This window comes from Diadema antillarum, unplaced genomic scaffold, assembly GCF_040938485.1.
Source record: "Diadema antillarum isolate AM-2024a unplaced genomic scaffold, OU_Dant_1.0 seq00001259_RagTag, whole genome shotgun sequence".
NCBI lineage: Eukaryota > Metazoa > Echinodermata > Echinoidea > Diadematoida > Diadematidae > Diadema > Diadema antillarum.
Window position 1 is genome coordinate 613,554 of NW_027272042.1, and position 9,384 is coordinate 622,937.

Sequence of the window (9,384 nt, forward strand, 5' to 3'; positions counted from 1 at the left end):
TAACATTTTTTGGCGAGATAATGAGAAACCTCTTATGAAATATGAAAGAGCATGTAATTCTATGAAAAATTCAATGTTTATTTGATGAAAATTGGTTTTGAAATGGCTGAGATATCCAAGAAAGAGCGATTCCAATAAAGTGTGGGACCCACACCTTATAACGATTGCTTTGCTTTTCTTTGTTTTTGGATGTTTCAGTCATTCCAAACCCGATTTTCATCAAATAAACTTTCAATTCATCTTAAAATGGTATGCTCTGTAGTATATCATAAGTGTTTTCTTGGTATCTTGCAAAAAGTTAAAAGCCCAATTCTCATCTCCACCAATACTGTATCATCCCTTTAAGATGTATTACATGTACAGCCCTGGTGATTTGATTTCATGTTTGCTTTTATTACACGGTCATTTTGAAACTCACTGTATGGATCAATGCCTCTTCCTTTTGCCTTCATGTTATAACATAGGGATATATCTATGTCATGGTTCCATGTAATCTCCTTCTTTCTAATGTTATCTTAATCAGTATTGCCAAAACAATGTCAATAGATAGTAGTTACACTTACAGGGGCAACACTAGGGAATAACGATCCTGTTATGTACCCAGGCTTAATGGCTTGATTAGTTATCAGAACAAAACTTACTTGTTAATCTCTGCCAATGTAACAAGGACAAATTTGAATAGAAATGGCATACCTTGAGAGGGCACTGATAAGCATCCTTCCAAACCTTTCAAGACACTATTTACCATTTGCAGATAAAACAAAAACCCAGCTTTGAATTAGTGCTTCAAAAGTAGTTCTAAACTGTTGGTTAGGGATAGAAACACTAAGTGTAAAAATGCTAATAAGTATAATCAATGTTAAGTATATTGTTAAATATACAAAACGTGAACAACAGTGATAATAAAAGTGTTTCTTGAATAAACTGTCAACAATTATAATTCATTGAGAAAAACAGTGATGTATCATTATATTCTAGGCTTTATTTCAAGTTTTTTAATGGTGTATTTATTTCTTAGGCTATTTCTTGTAATACAGCTGACCTGCGCATGATGCATCAAATGTGATAACTCGGAAATGTTTTAGATCACTACTCCAAATGGTAAACAGTGCCTTTAATCCGGTACACATTAACCTTCAATTATTCCACGATTCATTCCTCCACAACCTGTACATTGATGTTATAAACTTCAGCATTCCATTTGATATGTGCTATACAGGTGTGAAAAAGGAGTGGTGGGGCAAGTAAACTTCTTTATGAACTTCAAGCTCAGTGCAACATTCAAATTCCTTAATAATCCCTTCAGTCTCAAGGGCCACATGATTACAATTATACTCACAATAACATGATACAATGATGGTCCAAAAAGGGTTAAAAGGATGGTACATATTGGTTGAGGTGAGGATTCAGCTTTTAACTTTTAGCGAGATGCTTAAAAACCACTTTATTAAACGTTCAAGAACACACAATTCTAAGAGGAATTCAAAGTTTATTGAGGAAAATCGATTTGAAATGGCCAAGATATCCAAAAACAAAGTAAAACCAAGTGATCCTAATAAAAAGTGGGTCCCACCATTTATAAGGATCACTTTGTTTTCGATATCTCAGCCATTTCAAAACCAAGTTTTATCAAATGAACTTTGAATTCCTCTAAGAATTATATAATATTTCATACTTCATAAGAGGTTTCTCATTATCTCAAAAAGTCATCAATGAAAAAATGGTGGAAACCTGAAGCCCCATCTCAACCAAAACTGTACCATCCCTTTAATACATACCAGTTTAGAAATATGTTGGTTTTCTACTTCCTCACACTCCATAATTGTGAAATGACACTGAGACTGGAGGAAGGTCAGTTTTGGTTTAGATGGGGCTTGGGGTTTCCAACATTTTTTAATTACTATTTTTGGTGGTAATGAAAAACCTCTTATGAAATATGAAAGAGCATTAAAATGCCGAGAGAAATGCAACATTTATTTGATGAAAATTGGCTTTGAACTGGCTGAGATATCCAAAGCAAAACGATCCTAATAAAAGATGAGATCCACCTTTTATTAGGATCGCTTTGTTTTACTCTGTTTCTAGATATGTCTCAGCCATTTCAAAACCGATCTTCATCAAATAAACTTTGAATTCCTCTTAGAATTGTATGCTCTCTAACATTATAAAAAGTGATTTCTGTAAGTATCTCACAAAAAAGTTAGAAAAACTGAGTCAACACTATATCATCCCTTTAAACTATGGTAACAGCATTGTAACCATGTTTACTCCCTAATGTATGCATGGATTTACACAATGCAGCAATATTTGTAATCAGTGAAGTTTGGGGGAAACAGGACAATCCGCTCAAAAGTTTTGCATTTTGCAATTTTGGGGTTTTAGATAAATCTGTTGCTACTGTTGGCTGAAAAGACTACGAACTTGTGATGTCAAAGTAGGGCATTAGTATTGAGATTATACACAGAGAATTCCACATATCTTTATTTTTCTATAGAATAATGAAAGAGCACATTACTAAACCTCTATGTCAGAAAGTAGGAGGAATGATAATACCCTTAGAAGGGACAATACCAGCAACGAGTCAAGGAAGTATGTACTTTCATTTAAATACAGCTTTGTAGAAATCTCTTGATATATTTTTTTTTAAATCACTTAGACCAGGGAGACCTCCCTGCTTAGACTACTGTGATATCACAAACTGATATAGCCATCCCAATATCCAGCACTGACAAGACACACATTTATTCAAAACTTTGGAAACATTTAGCTAGATTTTTTTCTCTCTCTTGATAGTAAATTTTGAGTTTCTGTCAAAGTTGTGACTTAAAGTTCAATAAGTTATACCTGTTTTACAGAGACAGGTCTGTTCTGCAGTGAATGGCTATGTGGCACAACATAATTAAAAATTCATTGTGCAGTCTGTTTAGGTTATGTTTTGAATGCTGGCCATTTGCAACTGAAAAATGTCACACCTTTGTCACAAAATATACATCACAGGAAAGCTTGTAATGTTCACCACAATTTTACTGACTGTATTTCTGGCATGTTAATACTTCTATAAGAAAAAAACAAAGTTACATGACTTGGAAAAGCAAGGGATGTTTTCCAAAAGCCCTCATGCATTGCAGTCTCAGAATAATTTGGCACATGGGGGTTTACGAGGTGTTATACAAGGATTGTCAATATGGGGAGGTGGGTGTACTGTATATTAGATCTATAGATGGAAAAGTATTGTAGCTTGAAGGCAGAGGATTAAAGGGGAGGTCCACCATAAAATCAGTTTGTGAGAATTAGAATACGAGGAATAAGAAAGAAAAGTTGTGCAAATTCTGATTGAAACCAAGAAAGGTAAGAAAGGTGATTTTTTTTTAAAGTTCTGATCAAACATAAGCACAGATTGGAAGCACTATAAATTATATTATGTAGCATGTAATCTCGCATTCCATTTGCCCTGTGCAATTATCAAACCCCTGAATACTTTGCACACTCACTTATAAATTTCAATTTGAACAGTTTATACTCCACTACAGCCAATTGATTTTGTGATTTTGCTGATTTTTAAACTAATCGTTTAAAGCAGTACCTGTTGTTAGTATCATTATGATACAGCATGACTAGTTTCAATTTCATGTTTACCCTCTTGTGCAATATGATTCCATTTCAAAATGTGTACTGATACACCTAAGTACAAATGAAGAGTTTGTTCGCATGAACCAATGAGTCCATTTTTTAAGATTTTGAAGTACGGTCTCTGTCATAAAGTACAAAATAATACCTTTTAAATGATATATTGATCACTGCATATAAAGGTACATTTTTGAAGTTATGGTCAAAAGAAGCAAACATTTTCTTATTATTCTCTTTATTTTTCTTGACCCTTAATCGCAAATATCTCCATTTGGCAAATATGGACTTATCGGTTTTTGTGAACAAACGCTTCAAATGATTATCTAATTAGGTATATAATTATAATAGTATAGTGTCTTTTATATTTCAAAATGATTGAGTTTTATGTGAACCCAACCTGATATGATTGTATGTACGTGCATTTGTAGTGTGCGTATGCCAACAATGTATGTATCTGCACATGTGCATTCATTTTTAATTGCTTGAAGTATCTGTTTACAGGAAACCTGCGGTGCAAAGTATCTTCTTACAGGAAACCTGCTAAGTTTATCAATCATTCAAAGCATACATTTAGTTTATTAAAAAAAATACATCCACAACTCCTTTGAAATCTTTTTTCCCCTTTCAGATTACATTACAATATATATAGATTTTAAAAAAGTAAGACAGAAAATTTTAACCAAGCCTTATGACAAATGATTATCTCTCTGTACAACCAAAGAAGGCAGTATACATGCTGGATATACAATGTACCACACCAGAGTCTAATTTACTTCCAAAAATACAAGCATATAATAATAATGATAATAATACATTCTGCTTATATAGCGCATGTTACACTGAAGTAATATGTTTTTATCTTTCTTTCTCTGTATTACCTGTGGTTATATCTACTCGATGAGTTTCATTTTTTTTTCTTTAAGAGAGAAATATACCCCGCATATTTCTCTTCTAAAATGATTTCCAGTTACCATATAACTTGTAAAATACCAAAGTCAAAATTGAGTTATGTCTGTAAAGTAACAATGTCCAACAAAACTCTGGCCAGTCATTAGACATGAATGACACACTAAATCTGTGATTATATATGTGGCGGGAGTAATATTCAATATGATATCTATTGCAATGGCTAAAAAGATTTTTTTTTTTTAAAGTGAAACTAATTATGCTTATATGTCAAAAGCTGATAATATGCAATCTAAGATTTTGCTTATGCAATCTAAGCTTTTGCTATACCATGTATCTAATGTCATTTGAATAGAATATACCACTGTAGGCCTACATGGTGGTTGTCTACTTCAAATTTTGTCTCACATAACATTATTGATAGAATAGTCTCAACATACCAGTCATTCTTAAGTTTGCTCCTTACTTTTAATGCTCTTTCTCCAAAATCCAAGTATAACAAACATTTCTAGAATTTGACAAAAGACAATAACCATTTTTATCTGATAAATCACTCATAGTGTCTGGTGTTAAATAAGGGCAGTCGACCTTTCATTACACCCACACACATACTTTTTTTTTTTAATTGCACAGAGGTTTTTAAAGGGAAACCATATCAGAAAGGGAAGTAAGTGAGGAGCAACACTGCTTTTTAGGTGCTAATTTCAAAACCTGGCCTTTGTTTGATTACAGCTCTTGGCGGATCCAGAGGGAGCGCACCGGACACGCGCCCCCTCTCTATTTTTTGTTAAACAAGAGAAATAAAAAGGAAAAATGGGGGTTATGTGCGCCCCCTTTTAATTTTGTAAAGGCTCCTCCCCTTTACAGAATTCCTGGATCCACTCCTAGATTACACTAGCTAGAAAAAGATTTAGAAGACATACTGATGAAAAAAAAGTGAATCTGCATCATTGCACTTCTGCTTGCATTAAACAATGCTCCTCATTAAAAACCAAGGGACTTGTTTTGCTATATCAACCTGGTTTATAACAGCCTTTTTTTGCTTCCTTTTGTGTTTTTCATCTTCATTGTTTTTTTCTTTAATTGAAATGTACCAATTTATATCCTGGTCATTATTTCCTGCAGAGTAAAATAAGACATGGCTATGATTCATTGCCGGAATGAATTAGACAGAACTGTATGCACATACTAACCTAGCTTGTACACATTTTCCTCCATGTGCATTCAATTACAAAAGGATCAAATTGAGAGAAAAAAAAATGAAAACAAACACACACACACACACACACATTGTTGAAGTACTGAGCAACAGAATAAAACAAGCAAAGTTATACAGAAAGACCTGTGTAGGCTTCAGCCAGGTTTCTACCAAACAAAAAGAATACTAGTAAACTGCAAGTGCAATGCATGTCATTTTTTAATGAACAAATGAAGGAAATAAAGTTTGAACAAATTCAATGCAGGGCATGGGATCGATGCACTATGCAGCTTGTAACAACATAAGCCCATCACCAACAGGCATATGAAAAATAGAAAGGAATAGAAAAGAGGAAGGCGGACGTTTATTGATTATGCGCTATATGTTGACGACTTGATAAAAGCGAAGCGTTTTATGGTTTAAACTGAATACCGGTAGTTTCTTTCCCCTGCCAATCGCAACAGGCACTGTTCGTTAGACGGCACCACTGTTCGTTAGACTCCACCGGGCCAGCGGCGGGCACCGTGCTACACCCCATCGTAGCTACGGGGTACGTTCCGACACCACACCAGCGCAAAACTTTTTCCACCTTCTATTTTCCGTGTGAGTGTGCTTCATAAACACTGGTAAACATCGATGTTCAGAACAACTCGATTACACAAATATACCAAAGAGTCAATATGCAATACTTACCATTACATCATTACCACTGAATACCAGATCGCGAAGAGGAGAGTCAGCTACCAACTTTCAGGGACAACTGACCGGCGTTCAGCAGCACAGCAGCAACGTTTTATGACAGGCTGTTTTCCCGAGCACCTTCGACGACGAACTGCTACTACAGTTTGCGTAGTATGCGGAAGTTGATTGCGCTAATTCACGTACCTCTCACTGGCGCACGGACTACTGTGACGTCACAGCATAAGTTTTGGAGTGGCGGATTGGGTTTGCTCGCTTCGCTGAAGGGGGGTCTGGGTATTTCCCGATTGACGTCATTATTTTTACGAACAAGAGCCGAGCATGCATCGATATCGCCGTGGCAACTGTTGTTGTTGTGTTTCTTTCGCGTTCTTGGGCTCTTGAACAGAGACGCCAATTAACTTTTTCGAGGGAGAGTTTACAATCGTTTCCCAGTAAAAGCCTCTAATTGGAAAGATTATAAAAAGGAGATACAAAACTTAGTACTGCAAGCGACGATGATTGTGCTGATGCTGATGATAATGTTTCAGGAACTAAAACAGTAACAAAATCATTGTCGTTGTTTTGATCATTATGATACAAGAACAATGTTATGATGGTATAATGATGAGAAGGAGAAAAGCAGAAAATAAGAAAGAATAAAAAGAAACAGATATGCTTTTTGAGGAATACATTAATTTTGATGTCACTCCAAAGGTTACAGATCTGTGACGTCTCCAAACAGGAATTGGACGTTGAGGAAATAAAAAGACCTATAGCTGAAGCAACCCTACAAAGGATTGGTGAGGAGGAAGCAGGAGCAAAGAGGAATAGATATTTGATGACAAGAATGAGAACACCGATGAAAGTTTGTTTGTTTTTATTTCCCGTCATAAAAAGCATACAAATGAAATGACTTTACAAATATACAGAGTTTACAGAATACAATTATATATATTACAAACATATACAAATAAAACAACATTAAAATAATACCTCGTTTTGATTTATGTAAATATAGTATAAGGGAATATCATGATAAAGAGAAATTCATTGCAAGAAATAATCATAAGTTGCAAGTGTTTCAGAAAAAATGGTGTCTCTTTAGACACCTTTTCTCTTGATGTATATTGTATTGAATTCGGAAAAAAGTATGATGTTATTTGAAATATGTTGTAATATGTGTATAGATGAAAGAGAATAATAAATATCCCAGTGAGGGGAAAAAATTAATATCATTGAAAGGTATGAGTTTACAGACAGAGAACCTAAACAATAATACCAAAGACGTAGTAATAAATGAGATAGAGTAAAATGGCGGGAAAAACCAATATTCAGCGACACTAACGCAGTCACTGGTCTTCCATGGGGACCAGAAGAAAAAAGAAAGAAAGAAAAGATAGAGATAATGACAAGAAGAGTTGGGAAGCGAGGGGAAAAACACATGGAAGCAAAAACGGAAAGGAAAATGGGCGAAATGCACAGAAAGGAGAGGATGGACGAATGAAAAAAAGGAGAAGAAAGGGATGGGGAAGACTGAGAAGATGAAGAAGGTGAAACGGATGAGAAGAAAGAGGAGAAGGAGGAGGAGAAGGAACATTCGTGAAACCAAAGAAGGATTATGATAATATCTATAATTATGAATTGGGGAGTTAATTTTTAACCCACTCGTATTTATGTTAGATGATCTTGTGATTTTGCTCTTTAGTTAATCATTCATTTTATTTATTTTTTTTTTTTGGGGGGGGGGGGGGTTTGTTTTTGTCTGTTTGTTTTTGTTGGTTGGTTGGTTGGTTTTTTGTTTTGTTTTGTTTGTTTGTTTGTTTTTTGATCTGTGCACGGACATGCTGAAGACCAGCCATAGCGGAAGCTTGTGCCGTGCTGAAATAAAACAAATTATGAGATGACAGGGAGAGGAGGTCGTGGAGGAGGGGAGGAGGAGGAGGAGGAGGAGGAGGAGGAAGAAAAAGAAGAAGAAGAGGAGGAGAGGAAGGAACATTGAAACGGAAGAGGAGTAAAGATAGGTAGGAGAATAAGACGTGTGAGAAGGATGAGAGTAAGATATGAAGCTGGAAGAGGGAACCAATAAAACATAGCAGAGAAATATTGTCATGGCATGCAGGAGACTTTATCGCAGTGAAAAATATTCATTTCCTATAATCATGTAGACGTGAAACGAAAGGTGAAACGAAAAGTGACACAAACTTTACAAAAGCTAAGGTTATACATTGTACGACTAACTCCGTGTTATCCACAGTTATCGTCCGCTGGGGTTTGCGGTGTACTGCATCCTTGTTGGTAAGAAGAGACTTTACCGCAAAAATTTCACCTTCCTGACAGCCGCCATTCCCAACTTCACCCGCATGTTGCTGTATTGGACGTTGCTTCGAATACATTATAAATTATTATGGTACATTAGGGAGTTGGTTGCACCTCCCTTGGTACATTGAGTATGACACACTCTGCAAGAATTGTTAATTCGATGGGAAAAACAACAACATATTCACATCTAATGAACAGGTGAAGGTTCGTTTTGGGAGTAATTATTTCCTTTTTGCTTACATTTTTTACGGCACAGAAAAGAAAAACAAGGTCAAACATACAAGCGGATATTACACTTTCTTTCGTCGTCCTTGAATGCTTTAAATCGATGACTAAATGCGTGCGTTTTCCAGCCTGTTTGTAAAACAGAAGAGAACTAGAAATGTCGCTATGGCGACTGGTATGCCTCCGCCATAATGCATGATTTTCCTTATAGGTCTAGATAGTACATGTGGACAGTGTGTGATTACATTTTCACAAAACTGGCAAAATATTGAAATGACAAGTTTGTCACAAATGTGTTGAATGTTCACCTCCCTTGACCTTGGTTTAATTGGATGAAAAGGAGAGCATGTATTTGGGGATTTAAGGACTTTAACTTGACTTTGACCCATTCATACATTTATGCATTGAGTAATTTTCATGGTACCGGT

At 35.5% G+C, this 9,384-nt stretch overlaps 1 long non-coding RNA gene across 1 annotated transcript in view; it reads right to left on the bottom strand.

Annotated features, from left to right (window-relative positions):
* LOC139745363 (uncharacterized) overlaps window positions 1–6,547 on the bottom strand; it is a 33,496-nt gene extending 26,949 nt beyond the window's left edge. The window contains exon 1 of the long non-coding RNA XR_011711888.1: window positions 6,425–6,547. This is a non-coding gene — a long non-coding RNA (uncharacterized lncRNA). The remainder of the gene's footprint in view (window positions 1–6,424) is intronic.
* Window positions 6,548–9,384: the final 2,837 nt, after the last annotated feature.